Source organism: Eumetopias jubatus, unplaced genomic scaffold (genome assembly GCF_037043125.1).
Source record: "Eumetopias jubatus isolate StellerSeaLion01/CBP00866 unplaced genomic scaffold, mEumJub1_p1.0 scaffold_9, whole genome shotgun sequence".
NCBI lineage: Eukaryota > Metazoa > Chordata > Mammalia > Carnivora > Otariidae > Eumetopias > Eumetopias jubatus.
Genome location: NW_028274815.1, coordinates 89,628,840 through 89,652,015, shown reverse-complemented (window position 1 = coordinate 89,652,015; position 23,176 = coordinate 89,628,840).

The window sequence follows — 23,176 nt, the reverse complement described above, 5'->3', positions numbered from 1 at the left end:
GTCTCCTGCCTGATCACATTGTCTCCCTTTTTCCTTTTTTTTTTCTTAAATCTTCTTTCTTTTTTCAAACAACTTATCTTACCAAGTCCTTTTATAAAATCTTTTATAATTTTCATCTTTACAGTCATCTTCCATCCCTTCATTGTATCAACCCTTATTTTGTACATATATGTCTTTCTTCCTTTAAAATTTTAGGAGGCACTTTTATCTGACAGACCAAAATACGCCAAAAATCTAGTGTGTGGCACTGATCTATGCACTAGCCTGATCATATTTGATCATATTCTGCCTTTCTTGTATTGTTTTGTTTTTGTTTTTATCTTTTTTTTTCTTTTTCTCTTTCTTTTTTCTTTCTTTCCCTTTCTTTTCCCCTGGTTTCAGGTCTTTTCTGATTTGTATACAGTATATTTGCTGGGGACGTTGTAAACCTGTTAGCATTTTGTTCTCTCATTCATCTATTCTCCTCTGGACAAAATGACAAGACGAAAGAAATCACGTCAGCAAAAAGAACAAGAGGTAGTCCCGTCAGCCAGGGACCTACTCAATACGGACATTAGTACGCTGTCGGACCTAGAGTTCAGAATCATGACTTTAAAGATAGTAGCTGGGCTTGAAAAAAAGCGTGGTAGTTATTAGAGAAACGCTTTCTGGAGAAATAAAAGAATGAAATCTAACCAAATCGAAATCAAAAAGGCTATTGGTGAGGTGCAAACAAAAATGGGGGCACTAAATGCTAGGATAAATGAGGCAGAAGAGAGAATCAGCGATATAGAAGACCAAACGATGGAAAATAAAGAGGCTGAGAAAAAGAGAGAGAAACAACTACAGGATCACGAGGGCAGAATTCGAGAGATAAGTGATATGATAAGACGAAACAACATTAGAATAATTGGGATCCCAGAAGAAGAAGAGAGAGAGAGAGGGGCAGAAGGTATATTGGAGCAAATTATAGCAGAGAACTTCCCTAATGTGAGGAAGGAAACAGGCATTAAAATCCAGGAGGCACAGAGAACCCCTCTCAAAATCAATAATAATAGGTCAACACCCCGACATCTAGTAGTAAAACTTACGAGTCTCAGAGACAAAGAGAAAATCCTGAAAGCAGCTCGGGAGAAGAGATATGTAACCTACAATGGTAGAGACATTAGATTGGCAACAGAGCTATCCACAGAGACCTGGCAGGCCAGAAAGGACTGGCAAGATATCTTCAGAACACTAAACGAGAAAAATATGCAGCCAAGAATACTATATCCAGCTAGGCTATCATTGAAAATAGAAGGAGAGATAGAAAGCTTCCAGAACAAACAAAAACTAAAGGAATTTGCAAACACGACACCAGCCCTCCAAGAAATATTGAGAGGGGTCCTCTAAGCAAAGAGAGAACCTAAAAGCAGCAAAGAGCAGAAACGAACACAGACAACAGACAGTTAACAGTCACCTTACAGGTAATACAATGGCACTAAATTCATACCTTTCAATAGTTACCCTGAATGTAAATGGGCTCAATGCCCCAATCAAAAGACACAGGCTCTCCGATTGGATTAAAAAACAAGACCCATCAATATGCTGTCTGCAAGAGACTCATTTTAGACCCAAAGACACCCCCAGATTGAAAGTGAGGGGGTGGAAAACCATTTACCATGCTAATGGACACCAAAAGAAAGCTGGGGTGGCGATCCTTATATCAGACAAACTAGATTTTAAAACAAAGACTGTAATAAGAGATGAGGAAGGACACTATATCCTACTTAAAGGGTCTATCCAACAAGAAGATCTAACAATTGTAAATATCTATGCCCCGAACATGGGAGCAGCCAAATATATAAGGCAATTAATAACAAAAGCAAAGAAACACATTGACAACAATACAATAATAGTGGGGGACTTTAACACCCCTCTGACTGAAATGGACAGATCATCTAAGCAAAAGATCAACAAGGAAATAAAGACTTTAAATGACACACTGGACCAGATGGACTTCACAGACATATTCAGAACATTCCATCCCAAAGCAACGGAATACACATTCTTCTCTAGTGCCCATGGAACATTCTCCAGAATTGATCACATCCTAGGTCACAAATCAGGTCTCAACCGCTACCAAAAGATTGGGATCATTCCCTGCATATTTTCAGACCACAATGCTTTGAAACTAGAACTCAACCACAGGAGGAAAGTCGGAAAGAACCCAAATACATGGAGGCTAAAGAGCATCCTACTAAAGAATGAATGGGTCAACCAAGAAATTAAAGAAGAATTAAAAAAATTCGTGGAAACCAATGAAAATGAAAACACAACTGTTCAAAATCTTTGGGATACAGCAAAGGCAGTCCTGAGAGGAAAGTAGATAGCAATACAAGCCTTTCTCAAGAAACAAGAAAGGTCTCAAATACACAGCCTAACCCTACACCTAAAGGAGCTGGAGAAAGAACAGCAAATAAAGCCTAAACCCAGCAGGAGAAGAGAAATCATAAAGATCAGAGCAGAAACCAATGAACTAGAAACCAAAAGAACAGAAGAACAGATCAACGAAACTAGGAGCTGGTTCTTTGAAAGAATTCACAAGATTGATAAACCCCTAGCCAGACTGATCAAAAAGAAAAGAGAAATGACCCAAATCAACAAAATCATGAATGAACGAGGAGAGATCACAACCAACACCAAAGAAATACAAACAATTATAAGAACATATTATGAGCAACTCTATGCCAGCAAATTAGATAACCTGGAAGAAATGGGTGCATTCCTAGAGATGTATCAACGACCAAAATTGAACCAGGAAGAAATAGAAAACCTGAACAGACCTAGAACCACTAAGGAAATTGAAACAGTCATGAAAAATCTCCCAAGAAACAAAAGCCCAGGGCCAGATGGCTTCCCAGGGGAATTCTATCAGACATTTCAAGAAGAATTAATACCTATTCTCCTGAAACTGTTCCAGAAAATAGAAATGGAAGGGAAACTTCCAAACTCATTTTATGAGGCCAGCATTACCTTGATCCCAAAACCAGACAAAGACCCCATCAAAAAAGAGAATTACAGACCAATATCCTTGATGAGCATGGATGCAAAAATTCTCACCAAAATACTAGCCAATAGGATCCAACAGTACATTAAAAGGATTATTCACCACGACCAAGTGGGATTTATCCCTGGGCTGCAAGGCTGGTTCAACATCCGCAAATCAATCAACGTGCTACAATACGTTAACAAAAGAAAGAACAAGAATCATATGATCCTCTCAATAGATGCAGAAAAAGCATTTGACAAAGTACAGCATCCTTTCTTGATCAAAACTCTTCAGAGTAGAGGGATAGAGGGTACAAACCTCAATATCATAAAAGCCATCTATGAAAAACCTACAGCGAATATCATTCTCAATGGGGAAAGGCTGAGAGCTTTTCCCCTAAGGTCAGGAACGCGGCAGGGATGTCCACTCTCACCACTGCTATTCAACATAGTATTAGAAGTCCTAGCCACAGCAATTAGACAACAAAAAGAAATCAGAGGCATCCAAATCGGCAAAGAGGAAGTCAAACTCTCCCTCTTTGCAGATGATATGATACTGTATGTGGAAAACCCAAAAGACTCCACCCCAAAACTGCTAGAACTCATACAGGAATTCAGTCAAGTAGCAGGCTATAAAATCAATGCACAGAAATCAGTGGCATTCCTATACACCAACAACAAGACAGAAGAGAGACAAATCAAGGAGTCGATCCCATTTACAACTGCACCCAAAACCATTAGATACCTAGGAATAAATCTAACCAGAGAGGCAAAGGATCTGTAGTCAGAAAACTATAAAATACTCATGAAAGAAATTGAAGAAGACACAAAGAAATGGAAAAACGTTCCATGCTCATGGATTGGGAGAATCAACATTGTGAAGATGTCAATGCTACCTAGAGCAATCTACACATTCAATGCAATCCCCATCAAAATACCATCCACTTTTTTCAAAGAAATGGAACCAATAATCCTAAAATTTGTATGGAACCAGAAGAGACCCAGAATAGCCAGAGGAATACTGAAAAAGAGAAGCAAAGCTGGCGGCATCACAATTCCGGACTTCCAGCACTATGACAAAGCTGTCATCATCAAGACAGTATGGTACTGGCACAAAAACAGACACATCGATCAATGGAACAGAATCGAGAGCCCAGAAATGGACCCTCAACTCTATGGTCAACTTATCTTTGACAAAGCAGGAAAGAATGTCCAATGGAAAAGAGACAGTCTCTTCAACAAATGGTGTTGGGAAAATTGGACAGCCACATGCAGAAGAATGAAACTGGACCATTTCCTTACACCACACACAAAAATAGACTCCAAATGGTTGAAAGACCTAAACGTGAGACAGGAGTCCATCCAAATCCTAAAGGAGAACACAGGTAGCAACCTTTTCGACCTTAGCCGCAGCAACTTCTTCCTAGAAACATCGCCAAAGGCACGGGAAGCCAGGGCAAAAATGAACTATTGGGATTTCATCAAGATAAAAAGCTTTTGCACAGCAAAAGAAACAGTCCACAAAACCAAAAGACAACCGACAGAATGGGAGAAAATATTTGCAAATGACATATCCGATAAAGGGCTAGTATGCAAAATCTATAAAGAACTTATCAAACTCAACACCCAAAGAACAAATAATCCAATCAAGAAATGGGCAGAAGACATGAACAGACATTTCTCCAAAGAGGACATCCAAATGGCCAACAGGCACATGAAAAAGTGCTCAACATCGCTCGGCATCAGGGAAATCCAAATCAAAACCTCAATGAGATACCACCTCACACCCGTCAGAATGGCTAAAATTAACAAGTCAGGGAACGACAGATGTTGGCGGGGATGTGGAGAAAGGGGAACGAACCCTCCTACACTGTTGGTGGGAATGCAAGCTGGTGCAACCCCTCTGGAAAACAGTATGGACGTTCCTCAAACAGTTGAAATTAGAGCTACCGTTCGATCCAGCAATTGCACTACTGGGTATTTACCACAAAGATACAAATGTAGGGACCCGAAGGGGTACGTGTACCCCAATGTTTATAGCAGCAATGTCCACCACAGCCAAACTGTGGAAAGAGCCAAGATGCCCATCGACAGATGAATGGATAAAGAAGAGGTGGTATATATACACAATGGAATATTATGCAGCCATCAAAAGGAATGAGATCTTGCCATTTGCAACGACGTGGATGGAACTGGAGGGTGTTATGCTGAGTGAAATAAGTCAATCAGAGAAAGACATGTATCCCATGACCTCACTGATATGAGGAATTCTTAATCTCAGGAAAGAAACTGTTACTGGAGTGGTTGGGGGTGGGAGGGATGGGGTGGCTGGGTGATAGACATTGGGGAGGGTAGGTGCTATGGTGAGCGCTGTGAATTGGGCAAGACTGTTGAATCACAGTTCTGTACTTCTGAAACAAATAACGCAACATATTTTAAGAAAAAAGAAAAAGAAGAAGATAACAGGAGAGGAAGAAAAGGGGAGTATGTCAGAGGGGGAGACGAACCATGAGAGACGTTGGACTCTGAAAAACAAACTGAGGGTTCTAGAGGGGAGGGGGTAGGGGGATGGGTTAGCCTGGTGATGGGTATTGAGGAGGGCACGTTCTGCATGGAGCACTGGGTGTTATGAACAAACAATGAATCATGGAACACTGCACCCAAAACTAATGATGTAATATCTGGTGATTAACATAACAATAACAAATTAAAAAAAAAAAGGCTTCGCGCTTCGCGAACCAAGGTGTTAGCACGAAGTCATGTTTGACGTGGCCTCGTTTCTCTGAGTTCAGTGGAAGGCTCTGCTGAGGCTAGCTCACGTACATTTGAAGGCCCTTCCAACTTCATGACCCAAGACTTTGATGGAGAGAAACCCTCCACACAACGTGTTCCTCACTGTGGTGTATCTCGCTTTCCGTCCCTTTTCTCTCGCCCTAAGCTTTACCACGGTGCTTCCATCCGTAGGGAAAGAGCTGGTCGTCGACGGACGGCAACCCTCTAGATTTGTCCTTAGAGTTAAACACCCGTAGGCAATCTTCCCTATGCCTCCTCACATCATACATTTCCATACTCATCCTTCTTCATGGAACGACAGGAGGCACATTCGAAACGGACAGCTCACTCTAGGGCACGTCCCTCGTGCCTTCACGCCCACGGCGGAAAACACTTTTATCTTCCTGAAACAATATGATAAGCTGAGGGAAGACTTCTTCACAAGGGGTTTGTCAAGCACCGTCACAGGGCACATTCTTTATGCCTTCACACGTTCGTGCCACAATGCCACTCATACGTAGGCGTACGGCTTTCCAGGGTTTCCTTCTCAGACTTAAAGGCATGACCTTTTCCCTCTGCTCTCTCTCGTACTCATGAAAACATTTCGCACGGAACAAGATTTGAACCGGGAGAGACAATCTCCACTCCTTATTTCCGTGGCGCAGGCATGGGGCACATGCCTTGCGCTGTCACACTTACCTTGGAATAGACTACCATTTTCAGGGAAGATGTTGGTAGAAACACGGTTTCTCTGCAGTGGTGTTTCTTCAGACCGACCTTCACGCCGCCTCTTTAGGGTTCCGCAAGTACATGTTGTGACTAGGTTTTCCCCGTGAAGCCAGATGGAAGCTCGAAGTCGCGCTTGGACACAGACTTGTTTCGCACAGTGTAGTCTGTGGCTTTCCTTTGGCGAACTCACGTACGTTTGAAAGCCCTTCTAGCGTCGTGAGCCGTGGTGTTCATTGAGAGAAGCCCTCCATACAAAGTGATTCCACGAGTAAGGTATAGCAGGCTTTTCCTCTGCTTCCGTTCACACTCGGCGTCAAGCCGCTTCGATCCTTAGGAAAGGAGGCGGGGAGTCGAAGGACCGCTCCTCCACAGCATTGTTTCTTCGACTTAAGTGTACAGCTCGTTCCTTACGCTTCCTCCCATTTCCAGACACACACCTCTCTAGGGGACAACTTGTTAGTTGGTGGTCGCATTCGACCCACATTTTCCTTCACCATTCAGCGTATGGCATTGTCCTTACGCTTTCACACGAAGTCCTGAAAACGCTTCTCTCTTCCCGAAGCAAGATCTGGGTTGACAGAAGCTTGAGACACAACTCCTCTCTCAAAGAGTGGTAGACGGCCCAGCATTTGTGCCTTCACTTTGAACGTCGGAAAGTTCTTCCAACTTCTTCCCCGGAGGCGGTAGTGGAAAGACTAGTTCCCTACAGTTTGGTTTCGTGAGAGGTGAGTGTAAGACGCCTACCTAATATAGCAACGCACATGTCTCCAAAGGCTTCTTTCTTCAAGCACCACGATGTTAGCACGAAAGCCTGTTTGCCATGGCCTTGTTTCTCAGAATTCAGTGTCAGGCTACTACTACTACTGAGGCTAGCCCACGTACATTGCAAGACCCATCCACCTCCATGACACAGGACTTAATGGAGAGAAACCCTCCGCACAACGTGTTCCTCACTGTGCAGTATCGCGCGTTCCATCTCTTTTCGTTCACACGAGGTTTAACGAGCAGCTTCGCATCCCTACGAGAAGAGATGGTAGTCGAAGGACGGCAACCCTCGAGACTTGTTCTTAGAGTTAAACAAACGCATGCCATCTTCCTTATGCTCCAGGACGTCATCCATTTCCATACACATCCTTCTTCGTGTAACGACGGCAGGCACCTTCGAAGCGGAGAGCGAAGTCTCGTCTACGTCCCTTACGCCTTCACACCCACTACGGAAAACAATTTCCTCCTACGGAAACGATACGGCAGTTGAGGGAAGCCTTCTTCACAAGTGGTTTCTCGAGCCCCGTCACAGGGCACATTCTAGATGCCTTCACCATGTCATGCTAAAGCGCTTCCCCGACGTACGTGTATGGCTTTCCTGACGGATCTCCTTCTCACGCTTCAAACCATGACCTTTTCCATCTGCTCTCTCTCATACTCTTGGAAACGCTTCTCACGGAACAGGATTCCAATCGCGACAGACATTCTACACTAGTTACTTCCGTGGCACAGGCACGGGGCACATTCCTTGCGATTTCACTCTGCCATTGGAAAAGTCTACCAGTTTCAGGGAAGGTGTTAGTAGACGCACGGTTTCTCTGCAGTGGTGTTTCTGCAGTAGGATTCAACACATACATTTTGTGACTATGGATTCCTCGGGAACCCAGATGGAAGCTCGAAGTCGCGTTCGACACAGACGTGGTTCGCCGAGATTCGTGTATGCCTTTCCTTTGGCGAAGTCACATACTTTCGCAAACCCTTCTATCTTCGTGACACATGGTGTTCGTTGAGAAAAGCCCTCCATCAGAAGTTGTTCCACGAGTGAGGTATACCACCCTTCCTTGCCCTCCGTTTCCTTTCACACTTGGCTTCAAGCCGCTTCGTTCCTTAGCAAAGCAGAAGGGCAGTCGAAGGACCGCACCTCCACAGCGTTGTTTCTTAGACTTAAGTGTATAGCACGTCCCTTACGCTTCCTCCCACTTCCAGACACACACCTCTCTAGGGGACAACGAGTGTGTTGGTGGTCACGTTCGACCCACATTTCTCTTCACAATTCAGCGTGTGGCATTTTCCTTGTGTTTTCACACAAAGTGCCGACAGCGCTTCTATCTTCCCGAAACAAGATCTGAGTTGGGAGAAGCTTTCGACACAAGTTCTTTCCCAAGCAGGACTATATGGCACAGGAACGTGCGCCTTCACTTTTAACGTTGGGCATTTCCTCCGTCTTCTTCCCTGTAGATGGTAGTGGGAAGACTATTGCTCTACCGTTTTGTTTCTTGAGAGGTGAGTGCAAGACCCTCACACGTATGTCTCAAAAGGCTTCGCGCGGAAAGGCGGAGCAAGATGGCGGAGGAGTAGGAGACCTAGATTTCGTCTGGTCTCAGGAATTCAGCTGAATAGGGATCAAACCATTCTGAACACCTACGAACTCAACAGGAGATCGAACAGGAGAGTAGCAACAACTCTCTGAACAGAGAAGCGCCCACTTACTGGAAGGTAGGGCGTGCGGAGAAGTGAATCTGAGGCGATATTCGGGAGGATAGACGGCGGGGGAGGGGCCTCCGCCGGCCGCTTCTGGCAAGTGATAGAGCCGCGGAGCACAGAATCGGAACTTTTAGAAGTTGGCTCGGCGGAGGGACGTCGCTGCAGTGGCTAAGCGGGGGGTGGAATCCTCCCGGGACAGTGTGGTCTCAGGACCCTTGGGGTCACAGGGAGACCGGGGGTGCCTGAGTGCGCCAGAGCTCCCAGGTATCAGAGCAGGGAAGCCGGCTGCAGATACGGAGCAGAGTCGCGGGCTCTCAGCTCGGGTTTGCCATAAACTGTGATCTGTGGCCCAGTCGGGGCACGGCTTCCCCAGCAGGGACCCAACAAGCAGCAGATCCGGGGAGACTCCCCTTCCTTGCCGGGGAGGAGCGGTGCGGGAACGCACTGCAGGGATCTGCTGGGTTTGGAGACTCCGCGCGGGGTCGGGTGCCAGAGATAGCAACGCTCGATCACAGGCCGGGTGAGCACGGAGTGCGGCCGGAGACCGGGGACACGGAAGTGACTGCTTTTCTCTGGGGGCACACTGAGGAGCGGGGCCCCGAGTTCTCAGCTCCTCCGAGTGGAGATTGGGAGGCCACCATTTCTGCCCTGGTCCTCCAAAGCTGTACCGAGAGCTTGCAGGGAACAAAAGCTCCTGAGAGCAAACCGGAGCAGCTTCCTTAGCCCAGACCGACAAGGGCGGGGCCGTTCCGCCTCCGGCAAAGACATTTGGAAACCACAGCAAAAGGCCCCTCCCCCAGAAGATCAACACAAACAGCCAGCAAGCCAAGACCAAGTTGATCGATCAAGGAGAATAGGAGAACTCCTGCGCTAGGGGAATACTGCACATAGATTCATGGCTTTTTTTTTTTTTTTTTTTTACCATGATTCATTATTTCCTCAAAGTTAATTTTTCTTGACTGTTTTTTTTTATTTTTCTTTTTCCCTTTTTCAAACAACATCTTATAAATCCCTTTTAAAAAAAACATTTTTTATTTTTCATTTTTAGAGTCATATTTTATCCCTTCATAGTAGTTACCCTTATTTTTGGCATATATATAGAAGTTGTTCTCTCTTTAAAATTTTGAGGTACAGTTTCTTCTAACAGATCAAAGTATACCCTAAATCACTAGTGTATGGCTTTGTTCTAGTCTCCTGCCTGATCACATTGTCTCCCTTTTTCCTTTTTTTTTTCTTAAATCTTCTTTCTTTTTTCAAACAACTTATCTTACCAAGTCCTTTTATAAAATCTTTTATAATTTTCATCTTTACAGTCATCTTCCATCCCTTCATTGTATCAACCCTTATTTTGTACATATATGTCTTTCTTCCTTTAAAATTTTAGGAGGCACTTTTATCTGACAGACCAAAATACGCCAAAAATCTAGTGTGTGGCACTGATCTATGCACTAGCCTGATCATATTTGATCATATTCTGCCTTTCTTGTATTGTTTTGTTTTTGTTTTTATCTTTTTTTTTCTTTTTCTCTTTCTTTTTTCTTTCTTTCCCTTTCTTTTCCCCTGGTTTCAGGTCTTTTCTGATTTGTATACAGTATATTTGCTGGGGACGTTGTAAACCTGTTAGCATTTTGTTCTCTCATTCATCTATTCTCCTCTGGACAAAATGACAAGACGAAAGAAATCACGTCAGCAAAAAGAACAAGAGGTAGTCCCGTCAGCCAGGGACCTACTCAATACGGACATTAGTACGCTGTCGGACCTAGAGTTCAGAATCATGACTTTAAAGATAGTAGCTGGGCTTGAAAAAAAGCGTGGTAGTTATTAGAGAAACGCTTTCTGGAGAAATAAAAGAATGAAATCTAACCAAATCGAAATCAAAAAGGCTATTGGTGAGGTGCAAACAAAAATGGGGGCACTAAATGCTAGGATAAATGAGGCAGAAGAGAGAATCAGCGATATAGAAGACCAAACGATGGAAAATAAAGAGGCTGAGAAAAAGAGAGAGAAACAACTACAGGATCACGAGGGCAGAATTCGAGAGATAAGTGATATGATAAGACGAAACAACATTAGAATAATTGGGATCCCAGAAGAAGAAGAGAGAGAGAGGGGGGCAGAAGGTATATTGGAGCAAATTATAGCAGAGAACTTCCCTAATGTGAGGAAGGAAACAGGCATTAAAATCCAGGAGGCACAGAGAACCCCTCTCAAAATCAATAATAATAGGTCAACACCCCGACATCTAGTAGTAAAACTTACGAGTCTCAGAGACAAAGAGAAAATCCTGAAAGCAGCTCGGGAGAAGAGATATGTAACCTACAATGGTAGAGACATTAGATTGGCAACAGAGCTATCCACAGAGACCTGGCAGGCCAGAAAGGACTGGCAAGATATCTTCAGAACACTAAACGAGAAAAATATGCAGCCAAGAATACTATATCCAGCTAGGCTATCATTGAAAATAGAAGGAGAGATAGAAAGCTTCCAGAACAAACAAAAACTAAAGGAATTTGCAAACACGACACCAGCCCTCCAAGAAATATTGAGAGGGGTCCTCTAAGCAAAGAGAGAACCTAAAAGCAGCAAAGAGCAGAAACGAACACAGACAACAGACAGTTAACAGTCACCTTACAGGTAATACAATGGCACTAAATTCATACCTTTCAATAGTTACCCTGAATGTAAATGGGCTCAATGCCCCAATCAAAAGACACAGGCTCTCCGATTGGATTAAAAAACAAGACCCATCAATATGCTGTCTGCAAGAGACTCATTTTAGACCCAAAGACACCCCCAGATTGAAAGTGAGGGGGTGGAAAACCATTTACCATGCTAATGGACACCAAAAGAAAGCTGGGGTGGCGATCCTTATATCAGACAAACTAGATTTTAAAACAAAGACTGTAATAAGAGATGAGGAAGGACACTATATCCTACTTAAAGGGTCTATCCAACAAGAAGATCTAACAATTGTAAATATCTATGCCCCGAACATGGGAGCAGCCAAATATATAAGGCAATTAATAACAAAAGCAAAGAAACACATTGACAACAATACAATAATAGTGGGGGACTTTAACACCCCTCTGACTGAAATGGACAGATCATCTAAGCAAAAGATCAACAAGGAAATAAAGACTTTAAATGACACACTGGACCAGATGGACTTCACAGACATATTCAGAACATTCCATCCCAAAGCAACGGAATACACATTCTTCTCTAGTGCCCATGGAACATTCTCCAGAATTGATCACATCCTAGGTCACAAATCAGGTCTCAACCGCTACCAAAAGATTGGGATCATTCCCTGCATATTTTCAGACCACAATGCTTTGAAACTAGAACTCAACCACAGGAGGAAAGTCGGAAAGAACCCAAATACATGGAGGCTAAAGGGCATCCTACTAAAGAATGAATGGGTCAACCAAGAAATTAAAGAAGAATTAAAAAAATTCGTGGAAACCAATGAAAATGAAAACACAACTGTTCAAAATCTTTGGGATACAGCAAAGGCAGTCCTGAGAGGAAAGTAGATAGCAATACAAGCCTTTCTCAAGAAACAAGAAAGGTCTCAAATACACAGCCTAACCCTACACCTAAAGGAGCTGGAGAAAGAACAGCAAATAAAGCCTAAACCCAGCAGGAGAAGAGAAATCATAAAGATCAGAGCAGAAACCAATGAACTAGAAACCAAAAGAACAGAAGAACAGATCAACGAAACTAGGAGCTGGTTCTTTGAAAGAATTCACAAGATTGATAAACCCCTAGCCAGACTGATCAAAAAGAAAAGAGAAATGACCCAAATCAACAAAATCATGAATGAACGAGGAGAGATCACAACCAACACCAAAGAAATACAAACAATTATAAGAACATATTATGAGCAACTCTATGCCAGCAAATTAGATAACCTGGAAGAAATGGGTGCATTCCTAGAGATGTATCAACGACCAAAATTGAACCAGGAAGAAATAGAAAACCTGAACAGACCTAGAACCACTAAGGAAATTGAAACAGTCATGAAAAATCTCCCAAGAAACAAAAGCCCAGGGCCAGATGGCTTCCCAGGGGAATTCTATCAGACATTTCAAGAAGAATTAATACCTATTCTCCTGAAACTGTTCCAGAAAATAGAAATGGAAGGGAAACTTCCAAACTCATTTTATGAGGCCAGCATTACCTTGATCCCAAAACCAGACAAAGACCCCATCAAAAAAGAGAATTACAGACCAATATCCTTGATGAGCATGGATGCAAAAATTCTCACCAAAATACTAGCCAATAGGATCCAACAGTACATTAAAAGGATTATTCACCACGACCAAGTGGGATTTATCCCTGGGCTGCAAGGCTGGTTCAACATCCGCAAATCAATCAACGTGCTACAATACGTTAACAAAAGAAAGAACAAGAATCATATGATCCTCTCAATAGATGCAGAAAAAGCATTTGACAAAGTACAGCATCCTTTCTTGATCAAAACTCTTCAGAGTAGAGGGATAGAGGGTACAAACCTCAATATCATAAAAGCCATCTATGAAAAACCTACAGCGAATATCATTCTCAATGGGGAAAGGCTGAGAGCTTTTCCCCTAAGGTCAGGAACGCGGCAGGGATGTCCACTCTCACCACTGCTATTCAACATAGTATTAGAAGTCCTAGCCACAGCAATTAGACAACAAAAAGAAATCAGAGGCATCCAAATCGGCAAAGAGGAAGTCAAACTCTCCCTCTTTGCAGATGATATGATACTGTATGTGGAAAACCCAAAAGACTCCACCCCAAAACTGCTAGAACTCATACAGGAATTCAGTCAAGTAGCAGGCTATAAAATCAATGCACAGAAATCAGTGGCATTCCTATACACCAACAACAAGACAGAAGAGAGACAAATCAAGGAGTCGATCCCATTTACAACTGCACCCAAAACCATTAGATACCTAGGAATAAATCTAACCAGAGAGGCAAAGGATCTGTAGTCAGAAAACTATAAAATACTCATGAAAGAAATTGAAGAAGACACAAAGAAATGGAAAAACGTTCCATGCTCATGGATTGGGAGAATCAACATTGTGAAGATGTCAATGCTACCTAGAGCAATCTACACATTCAATGCAATCCCCATCAAAATACCATCCACTTTTTTCAAAGAAATGGAACCAATAATCCTAAAATTTGTATGGAACCAGAAGAGACCCAGAATAGCCAGAGGAATACTGAAAAAGAGAAGCAAAGCTGGCGGCATCACAATTCCGGACTTCCAGCACTATGACAAAGCTGTCATCATCAAGACAGTATGGTACTGGCACAAAAACAGACACATCGATCAATGGAACAGAATCGAGAGCCCAGAAATGGACCCTCAACTCTATGGTCAACTTATCTTTGACAAAGCAGGAAAGAATGTCCAATGGAAAAGAGACAGTCTCTTCAACAAATGGTGTTGGGAAAATTGGACAGCCACATGCAGAAGAATGAAACTGGACCATTTCCTTACACCACACACAAAAATAGACTCCAAATGGTTGAAAGACCTAAACGTGAGACAGGAGTCCATCCAAATCCTAAAGGAGAACACAGGTAGCAACCTTTTCGACCTTAGCCGCAGCAACTTCTTCCTAGAAACATCGCCAAAGGCACGGGAAGCCAGGGCAAAAATGAACTATTGGGATTTCATCAAGATAAAAAGCTTTTGCACAGCAAAAGAAACAGTCCACAAAACCAAAAGACAACCGACAGAATGGGAGAAAATATTTGCAAATGACATATCCGATAAAGGGCTAGTATGCAAAATCTATAAAGAACTTATCAAACTCAACACCCAAAGAACAAATAATCCAATCAAGAAATGGGCAGAAGACATGAACAGACATTTCTCCAAAGAGGACATCCAAATGGCCAACAGGCACATGAAAAAGTGCTCAACATCGCTCGGCATCAGGGAAATCCAAATCAAAACCTCAATGAGATACCACCTCACACCCGTCAGAATGGCTAAAATTAACAAGTCAGGGAACGACAGATGTTGGCGGGGATGTGGAGAAAGGGGAACGAACCCTCCTACACTGTTGGTGGGAATGCAAGCTGGTGCAACCCCTCTGGAAAACAGTATGGACGTTCCTCAAACAGTTGAAATTAGAGCTACCGTTCGATCCAGCAATTGCACTACTGGGTATTTACCACAAAGATACAAATGTAGGGACCCGAAGGGGTACGTGTACCCCAATGTTTATAGCAGCAATGTCCACCACAGCCAAACTGTGGAAAGAGCCAAGATGCCCATCGACAGATGAATGGATAAAGAAGAGGTGGTATATATACACAATGGAATATTATGCAGCCATCAAAAGGAATGAGATCTTGCCATTTGCAACGACGTGGATGGAACTGGAGGGTGTTATGCTGAGTGAAATAAGTCAATCAGAGAAAGACATGTATCCCATGACCTCACTGATATGAGGAATTCTTAATCTCAGGAAAGAAACTGTTACTGGAGTGGTTGGGGGTGGGAGGGATGGGGTGGCTGGGTGATAGACATTGGGGAGGGTAGGTGCTACGGTGAGCGCTGTGAATTGGGCAAGACTGTTGAATCACAGTTCTGTACTTCTGAAACAAATAACGCAACATATTTTAAGAAAAAAGAAAAAGAAGAAGATAACAGGAGAGGAAGAAAAGGGGAGTATGTCAGAGGGGGAGACGAACCATGAGAGACGTTGGACTCTGAAAAACAAACTGAGGGTTCTAGAGGGGAGGGGGGTAGGGGGATGGGTTAGCCTGGTGATGGGTATTGAGGAGGGCACGTTCTGCATGGAGCACTGGGTGTTATGAACAAACAATGAATCATGGAACACTGCACCCAAAACTAATGATGTAATATCTGGTGATTAACATAACAATAACAAATTAAAAAAAAAAAGGCTTCGCGCTTCGCGAACCAAGGTGTTAGCACGAAGTCATGTTTGACGTGGCCTCGTTTCTCTGAGTTCAGTGGAAGGCTCTGCTGAGGCTAGCTCACGTACATTTGAAGGCCCTTCCAACTTCATGACCCAAGACTTTGATGGAGAGAAACCCTCCACACAACGTGTTCCTCACTGTGGTGTATCTCGCTTTCCGTCCCTTTTCTCTCGCCCTAAGCTTTACCACGGTGCTTCCATCCGTAGGGAAAGAGCTGGTCGTCGACGGACGGCAACCCTCTAGATTTGTCCTTAGAGTTAAACACCCGTAGGCAATCTTCCCTATGCCTCCTCACATCATACATTTCCATACTCATCCTTCTTCATGGAACGACAGGAGGCACATTCGAAACGGACAGCTCACTCTAGGGCACGTCCCTCGTGCCTTCACGCCCACGGCGGAAAACACTTTTATCTTCCTGAAACAATATGATAAGCTGAGGGAAGACTTCTTCACAAGGGGTTTGTCAAGCACCGTCACAGGGCACATTCTTTATGCCTTCACACGTTCGTGCCACAATGCCACTCATACGTAGGCGTACGGCTTTCCAGGGTTTCCTTCTCAGACTTAAAGGCACGACCTTTTCCCTCTGCTCTCTCTCGTACTCATGAAAACATTTCGCACGGAACAAGATTTGAACCGGGAGAGACAATCTCCACTCCTTATTTCCGTGGCGCAGGCATGGGGCACATGCCTTGCGCTGTCACACTTACCTTGGAATAGACTACCATTTTCAGGGAAGATGTTGGTAGAAACACGGTTTCTCTGCAGTGGTGTTTCTTCAGACCGACCTTCACGCCGCCTCTTTAGGGTTCCGCAAGTACATGTTGTGACTAGGTTTTCCCCGTGAAGCCAGATGGAAGCTCGAAGTCGCGTTTGGACACAGACTTGTTTCGCACAGTGTAGTCTGTGGCTTTCCTTTGGCGAACTCACGTACGTTTGAAAACCCTTCTAGCGTCGTGAGCCGTGGTGTTCATTGAGAGAAGCCCTCCATACAAAGTGATTCCACGAGTAAGGTATAGCAGGCTTTTCCTCTGCTTCCGTTCACACTCGGCGTCAAGCCGCTTCGATCCTTAGGAAAGGAGGCGGGGAGTCGAAGGACCGCTCCTCCACAGCATTGTTTCTTCGACTTAAGTGTACAGCTCGTTCCTTACGCTTCCTCCCATTTCCAGACACACACCTCTCTAGGGGACAACTTGTTAGTTGTTGGTCGCATTCGACCCACATTTTCCTTCACCATTCAGCGTATGGCATTGTCCTTACGCTTTCACACGAAGTCCTGAAAACGCTTCTCTCTTCCCGAAGCAAGATCTGGGTTGACAGAAGCTTGAGACACAACTCCTCTCTCAAAGAGTGGTAGACGGCCCAGCATTTGTGCCTTCACTTTGAACGTCGGAAAGTTCTTCCAACTTCTTCCCCGGAGGCGGTAGTGGAAAGACTAGTTCCCTACAGTTTGGTTTCGTGAGAGGTGAGTGTAAGACGCCTACCTAATATAGCAACGCACATGTCTCCAAAGGCTTCTTTCTTCAAGCACCACGATGTTAGCACGAAAGCCTGTTTGCCATGGCCTTGTTTCTCAGAATTCAGTGTCAGGCTACTACTACTACTGAGGCTAGCCCACGTACATTGCAAGACCCATCCACCTCCATGACACAGGACTTAATGGAGAGAAACCCTCCGCACAACGTGTTCCTCACTGTGCAGTATCGCGCGTTCCATCTCTTTTCGTTCACACGAGGTTTAACGAGCAGCTTCGCATCCCTACGAGAAGAGATGGTAGTCGAAGGACGGCAACCCTCGAGACTTGTTCTTAGAGTTAAACAAACGCATGCCATCTTCCTTATGCTCCCGGACGTCATCCATTTCCATACACATCCTTCTTCGTGTAACGACGGCAGGCACCTTCGAAGCGGAGAGCGAAGTCTCGTCTACGTCCCTTACGCCTTCACACCCACTACGGAAAACAATTTCCTCCTACGGAAACGATACGGCAGTTGAGGGAAGCCTTCTTCACAAGTGGTTTCTCGAGCCCCGTCACAGGGCACATTCTAGATGCCTTCACCATGTCATGCTAAAGCGCTTCCCCGACGTACGTGTATGGCTTTCCTGACGGATCTCCTTCTCACGCTTCAAACCATGACCTTTTCCATCTGCTCTCTCTCATACTCTTGGAAACGCTTCTCACGGAACAGGATTCCAATCGCGACAGACATTCTACACTAGTTACTTCCGTGGCACAGGCACGGGGCACATTCCTTGCGATTTCACTCTGCCATTGGAAAAGTCTACCAGTTTCAGGGAAGGTGTTAGTAGACGCACGGTTTCTCTGCAGTGGTGTTTCTGCAGTAGGATTCAACACATACATTTTGTGACTATGGATTCCTCGGGAACCCAGATGGAAGCTCGAAGTCGCGTTCGACACAGACGTGGTTCGCCGAGATTCGTGTATGCCTTTCCTTTGGCGAAGTCACATACTTTCGCAAACCCTTCTATCTTCGTGACACATGGTGTTCGTTGAGAAAAGCCCTCCATCAGAAGTTGTTCCACGAGTGAGGTATACCACCCTTCCTTGCCCTCCGTTTCCTTTCACACTTGGCTTCAAGCCGCTTCGTTCCTTAGCAAAGCAGAAGGGCAGTCGAAGGACCGCACCTCCACAGCGTTGTTTCTTAGACTTAAGTGTATAGCACGTCCCTTACGCTTCCTCCCACTTCCAGACACACACCTCTCTAGGGGACAACGAGTGTGTTGGTGGTCACGTTCGACCCACATTTCTCTTCACAATTCAGCGTGTGGCATTTTCCTTGTGTTTTCACACAAAGTGCCGACAGCGCTTCTATCTTCCCGAAACAAGATCTGAGTTGGGAGAAGCTTTCGACACAAGTTCTTTCCCAAGCAGGACTATATGGCACAGGAACGTGCGCCTTCACTTTTAACGTTGGGCATTTCCTCCGTCTTCTTCCCTGTAGATGGTAGTGGGAAGACTATTGCTCTACCGTTTTGTTTCTTGAGAGGTGAGTGCAAGACCCTCACACGTATGTCTCAAAAGGCTTCGCGCGGAAAGGCGGAGCAAGATGGCGGAGGAGTAGGAGACCTAGATTTCGTCTGGTCTCAGGAATTCAGCTGAATAGGGATCAAACCATTCTGAACACCTACGAACTCAACAGGAGATCGAACAGGAGAGTAGCAACAACTCTCTGAACAGAGAAGCGCCCACTTACTGGAAGGTAGGGCGTGCGGAGAAGTGAATCTGAGGCGATATTCGGGAGGATAGACGGCGGGGGAGGGGCCTCCGCCGGCCGCTTCTGGCAAGTGATAGAGCCGCGGAGCACAGAATCGGAACTTTTAGAAGTTGGCTCGGCGGAGGGACGTCGCTGCAGTGGCTAAGCGGGGGGTGGAATCCTCCCGGGACAGTGTGGTCTCAGGACCCTTGGGGTCACAGGGAGACCGGGGGTGCCTGAGTGCGCCAGAGCTCCCAGGTATCAGAGCAGGGAAGCCGGCTGCAGATACGGAGCAGAGTCGCGGGCTCTCAGCTCGGGTTTGCCATAAACTGTGATCTGTGGCCCAGTCGGGGCACGGCTTCCCCAGCAGGGACCCAACAAGCAGCAGATCTGGGGAGACTCCCCTTCCTTGCCGGGGAGGAGCAGTGCGGGAACGCACTGCAGGGATCTGCTGGGTTTGGAGACTCCGCGCGGGGTCGGGTGCCAGAGATAGCAACGCTCGATCACAGGCCGGGTGAGCACGGAGTGCGGCCGGAGACCGGGGACACGGAAGTGACTGCTTTTCTCTGGGGGCACACTGAGGAGCGGGGCCCCGAGTTCTCAGCTCCTCCGAGTGGAGATTGGGAGGCCACCATTTCTGCCCTGGTCCTCCAAAGCTGTACCGAGAGGTTGCAGGGAACAAAAGCTCCTGAGAGCAAACCGGAGCAGCTTCCTTAGCCCAGACCGACAAGGGCGGGGCCGTTCCGCCTCCGGCAAAGACATTTGGAAACCACAGCAAAAGGCCCCTCCCCCAGAAGATCAACACAAACAGCCAGCAAGCCAAGACCAAGTTGATCGATCAAGGAGAATAGGAGAACTCCTGCGCTAGGGGAATACTGCACATAGATTCATGGCTTTTTTTTTTTTTTTTTTTACCATGATTCATTATTTCCTCAAAGTTAATTTTTCTTGACTGTTTTTTTTTATTTTTCTTTTTCCCTTTTTCAAACAACATCTTATAAATCCCTTTTAAAAAAAAACATTTTTTATTTTTCATTTTTAGAGTCATATTTTATCCCTTCATAGTAGTTACCCTTATTTTTGGCATATATATAGAAGTTGTTCTCTCTTTAAAATTTTGAGGTACAGTTTCTTCTAACAGATCAAAGTATACCCTAAATCACTAGTGTATGGCTTTGTTCTAGTCTCCTGCCTGATCACATTGTCTCCCTTTTTCCTTTTTTTTTTTTCTTAAATCTTCTTTCTTTTTTCAAACAACTTATCTTACCAAGTCCTTTTATAAAATCTTTTATAATTTTCATCTTTACAGTCATCTTCCATCCCTTCATTGTATCAACCCTTATTTTGTACATATATGTCTTTCTTCCTTTAAAATTTTAGGAGGCACTTTTATCTGACAGACCAAAATACGCCAAAAATCTAGTGTGTGGCACTGATCTATGCACTAGCCTGATCATATTTGATCATATTCTGCCTTTCTTGTATTGTTTTGTTTTTGTTTTTATCTTTTTTTTTCTTTTTCTCTTTCTTTTTTCTTTCTTTCTCTTTCTTTTCCCCTGGTTTCAGGTCTTTTCTGATTTGTATACAGTATATTTGCTGGGGACGTTGTAAACCTGTTAGCATTTTGTTCTCTCATTCATCTATTCTCCTCTGGACAAAATGACAAGACGAAAGAAATCACGTCAGCAAAAAGAACAAGAGGTAGTCCCGTCAGCCAGGGACCTACTCAATACGGACATTAGTACGCTGTCGGACCTAGAGTTCAGAATCATGACTTTAAAGATAGTAGCTGGGCTTGAAAAAAAGCGTGGTAGTTATTAGAGAAACGCTTTCTGGAGAAATAAAAGAATGAAATCTAACCAAATCGAAATCAAAAAGGCTATTGGTGAGGTGCAAACAAAAATGGGGGCACTAAATGCTAGGATAAATGAGGCAGAAGAGAGAATCAGCGATATAGAAGACCAAACGATGGAAAATAAAGAGGCTGAGAAAAAGAGAGAGAAACAACTACAGGATCACGAGGGCAGAATTCGAGAGATAAGTGATATGATAAGACGAAACAACATTAGAATAATTGGGATCCCAGAAGAAGAAGAGAGAGAGAGAGGGGCAGAAGGTATATTGGAGCAAATTATAGCAGAGAACTTCCCTAATGTGAGGAAGGAAACAGGCATTAAAATCCAGGAGGCACAGAGAACCCCTCTCAAAATCAATAATAATAGGTCAACACCCCAACATCTAGTAGTAAAACTTACGAGTCTCAGAGACAAAGAGAAAATCCTGAAAGCAGCTCGGGAGAAGAGATATGTAACCTACAATGGTAGAGACATTAGATTGGCAACAGAGCTATCCACAGAGACCTGGCAGGCCAGAAAGGACTGGCAAGATATCTTCAGAACACTAAACGAGAAAAATATGCAGCCAAGAATACTATATCCAGCTAGGCTATCATTGAAAATAGAAGGAGAGATAGAAAGCTTCCAGAACAAACAAAAACTAAAGGAATTTGCAAACACGACACCAGCCCTCCAAGAAATATTGAGAGGGGTCCTCTAAGCAAAGAGAGAACCTAAAAGCAGCAAAGAGCAGAAACGAACACAGACAACAGACAGTTAACAGTCACCTTACAGGTAATACAATGGCACTAAATTCATACCTTTCAATAGTTACCCTGAATGTAAATGGGCTCAATGCCCCAATCAAAAGACACAGGCTCTCCGATTGGATTAAAAAACAAGACCCATCAATATGCTGTCTGCAAGAGACTCATTTTAGACCCAAAGACACCCCCAGATTGAAAGTGAGGGGGTGGAAAACCATTTACCATGCTAATGGACACCAAAAGAAAGCTGGGGTGGCGATCCTTATATCAGACAAACTAGATTTTAAAACAAAGACTGTAATAAGAGATGAGGAAGGACACTATATCCTACTTAAAGGGTCTATCCAACAAGAAGATCTAACAATTGTAAATATCTATGCCCCGAACATGGGAGCAGCCAAATATATAAGGCAATTAATAACAAAAGCAAAGAAACACATTGACAACAATACAATAATAGTGGGGGACTTTAACACCCCTCTGACTGAAATGGACAGATCATCTAAGCAAAAGATCAACAAGGAAATAAAGACTTTAAATGACACACTGGACCAGATGGACTTCACAGACATATTCAGAACATTCCATCCCAAAGCAACGGAATACACATTCTTCTCTAGTGCCCATGGAACATTCTCCAGAATTGATCACATCCTAGGTCACAAATCAGGTCTCAACCGCTACCAAAAGATTGGGATCATTCCCTGCATATTTTCAGACCACAATGCTTTGAAACTAGAACTCAACCACAGGAGGAAAGTCGGAAAGAACCCAAATACATGGAGGCTAAAGAGCATCCTACTAAAGAATGAATGGGTCAACCAAGAAATTAAAGAAGAATTAAAAAAATTCGTGGAAACCAATGAAAATGAAAACACAACTGTTCAAAATCTTTGGGATACAGCAAAGGCAGTCCTGAGAGGAAAGTAGATAGCAATACAAGCCTTTCTCAAGAAACAAGAAAGGTCTCAAATACACAGCCTAACCCTACACCTAAAGGAGCTGGAGAAAGAACAGCAAATAAAGCCTAAACCCAGCAGGAGAAGAGAAATCATAAAGATCAGAGCAGAAACCAATGAACTAGAAACCAAAAGAACAGAAGAACAGATCAACGAAACTAGGAGCTGGTTCTTTGAAAGAATTCACAAGATTGATAAACCCCTAGCCAGACTGATCAAAAAGAAAAGAGAAATGACCCAAATCAACAAAATCATGAATGAACGAGGAGAGATCACAACCAACACCAAAGAAATACAAACAATTATAAGAACATATTATGAGCAACTCTATGCCAGCAAATTAGATAACCTGGAAGAAATGGGTGCATTCCTAGAGATGTATCAACGACCAAAATTGAACCAGGAAGAAATAGAAAACCTGAACAGACCTAGAACCACTAAGGAAATTGAAACAGTCATGA